We start from the raw sequence: 3099 nt of genomic DNA on the forward strand, positions 1-3099 counted from the left end.
TGCCCCGGTCCGGGAGGATCCCACATGCCGCGGAGCCGCTGGGCCCGTGAGCCATGGCCGCTGAGCCTGCGCGTCCGGAGCCTGTGCTCCGCAACAGGAGAGGCCACAACAGTGAGAGGCCCGCGTACCGCAAAAAAAAAAAAAATACACCATTTACATTAGCACCCTCTCCCCTCAGAAGGACATACTTAGGTATAAATCTAACAGAATATGAACAGAGCTATTTAAAGAAAACTACAAAACTCTTATAAAAGAATTGTGGAAAGGAGATCAATATTATTAAGATGTCAGTTTTTCATACTTGAGATCAATGCAATCACAATCAAAATCCCAAGTTATTTTATGGATGTTGACAGACAGATTCTAATGTTTAGAGAGACAAAAGACTCAGAATAGCCAACACAATATTGAAAAGAAGAACAGGGAGTTCCCTGGTGGTCCAGTGGTTAGGATTTGGCACTTTCACTGCAGAGGCCTGGGTTCAACCCCTGGTTGGGGAACTAAGATCCTGCAAGCTGCATGTGGCCAAAAAAAAAAAGAACAAAGTTGGAAAACTGACACTACAAAACTTTAAGACTTATGGTAAAGCTACAGTAATCAAGACAGTATGATATTTGGCAGAAGAAGAGATAAATAGGTCAATGTAAAGAAATAGAGAGCCCAGAAATAGAATCACACAATATAGTCAACTGATCTTTGACAAAGGAGCAAAGACAATTCAATGGAAAAAGGATAGTCTTTTCAACAAATAATGCTGGAACAACTGGACATCCACATGGAAAAAAAAGAATCTGGGCATATACCTTACGTCTTTCACAAAAATTAACTCAAAAAGGATCCTAAGTCTAAAGGTAAAATGCAAACTATAAAACTTCTAGAAGATAACAGAAGAAAAAATCAGCACAATCCATGAAAGAAAAAACTGTGAAGTTGAACTTCAAAAAAATTAAAAACTTCTGGTCAGAGAAAGACACTAAGTGAATGAAAAGACAAGTCAAAAAGACTAGGGGAAAATATTTGCAAGACACATACTTGATAAATGACATGTATCCAAAATATACAAAGAACTCTTAAAACTCAACAATAAGAAGACAACCCAATTGTAAAATGGGCAAAAGATCGAGCAGAGGGTTTCCCTGGTGGCACAGTGGTTGGGAATCCGCCTGCCAACGTGGGAGACACGGGTTCGAGCCCTGGTCTGGGAGGATCCCACAGGCCGCGGAGCAGCTGGGCCCCCGTGCTGCAGCTGCTGAGCCTGCGCTCTGGAGCCCGCGAACCACAACTACTAAGCCCACGTGCCGCAACTGCTGGGGCCTGCACGCCTGGAGCCCGTGCTCTGCAACAAGAGAGGCCACTGCTGTGAGAGGCCTGTGCACTGCGGCGAAGGGTGGCCCCCGCTCGGTGCAACTGGGGGGGCCTGTGTGCAGCAGTGGGGACCCAACACAGCCAAAAAAATAATAAAAAATTTAAAAAAAGATCGAGCAGACACATCACCAAAAAGACATACAGATATCAAATAAGCATATGAAAATATGCTCACCATTATATGTCATAAGGAAATTGCAAATTAAAACCAATGAGATGCCACTACACACCGATTAGATTGGCTAAAATCAAAACATTGACAACACCAAATGCTGATGAAGTTGTAGAACAACAGGAACGCATTGGGGGTGGGAGTACAAAATGGTACAGTCACTTTGTAGAGTTTTTGTTTTGCTTTGGTTTTGTTTGCTTTTTCCTAGTAAAAAAATGTATTTACTTAGAAGCATTCAGAATGTCAACAAAAGAGCTGCAACTTTTTTTCTTTCTTTTGCAATCACCGAGTGGTATTCAATTAACAGAACAATTATTTCATATAAGCTGCATCAGAGACAACTGAAGGTGAAAAACTACCATCCCCATATATAACTAATTTGTGCTGTGCACCAACAAGAACCTGCTCTAAATTTCCTTGCCAATTTACAACCCCCATACCGTACCAGGCAAGGTGAGTGGCTGTGGAAAGTACCACCAGGACACAGCTATCTAAATACACATTCAGTAGTGTGTTAACTGTACAAAAAAAGGCACTGTACAGTTCAAAAACAAATCATACACAGCCTTACCTTTCAATTTTTTTCTTTAAAAGGGGTGAGTTTTGTACAGGGGGGTTAAATACTTCATGGACAAGAAAAAAAAAAACTGCACTAGAACCAACTTATTCATCATCTTCTTCTTCCTCTTCATCCTCATCTTCCTCTTCTTCCTTCTTTTTCTTTCTTTTTTCAGCCTTGACAATTCCCTTTGTTGCTGCATCAGGCTTCCCTTTAGCTCCTTATGCAGCAATATACTTTCTGTACTCTTCCTTCAGCTTAGGAAACTTCTCATAAAGCTGCTTTTCATCTGCAGCAGTGTTACTCCACATCTCTCCCAGTTTTTTTGCAACATCACCAATGGATAGGCCAGGATGTTCTCCTTTGATTTTTGGACGATACTCAGGACAAAACAAGAAAAAGGCTGAAGGAGACCTCTTAGGTGCATTGGGATCCTTGAACTTCTTTTGTGTTTCCCTTTAGGAGGGATAGAAGTTTTCATTTTTCTTTCATAACAGGCCTTGTCTGCCTTTACCATGTCATTGAATTTTCCTTTCTCTTTAGCAGACATGGTCTTCCACCTCTCTGAGCACTTGTTAGAAAACTCTGAGAAGTTAACTAAAACATCTGAGTGCTTCTTCTTGTGCTCCTCCTAGCAAGTTTTCCAAAGAATGCATATGATGACATTTGGCCTCTCGGCTTCTTAGGATCTCCTTTGCCCATGTTTAAGTATTTCTCCTCAGTGAGGCACAGAGTTGCCCAGTTCCTGTCCGGCTCTCACTTGCCCAGGCGCTGTCTCTATGGAGCTCAATGACTGTATAGCCACTCTGGAAGACAGTTCAGCAGTTTCTTACAAAACAAAACATACTCTTACCATACAATCCAGCAGTTGCACTCCTTGATATTTACCTAATGAGTTAAAAACAAATTCACATCAAAACTTGTGCACGTGTTTATAGCAAGCTTATTCATACCTGCAAACACTTGGAAGTAACCCAGATGTCCTTCAGTAGGTATATATATA

The 3099-nt window shown here is 41.4% G+C and overlaps 1 pseudogene; it reads right to left on the minus strand.

The window, feature by feature from the left end:
* Positions 1–2200: 2200 nt before the first annotated feature.
* Positions 2201–2798, minus strand: LOC132435608 (high mobility group protein B1 pseudogene; annotated as a pseudogene).
* Positions 2799–3099: the final 301 nt, after the last annotated feature.

The sequence above is a fragment of the Delphinus delphis genome, chromosome 12 (assembly GCF_949987515.2).
Source record: "Delphinus delphis chromosome 12, mDelDel1.2, whole genome shotgun sequence".
NCBI classification, from domain to species: Eukaryota; Metazoa; Chordata; class Mammalia; order Artiodactyla; family Delphinidae; genus Delphinus; species Delphinus delphis.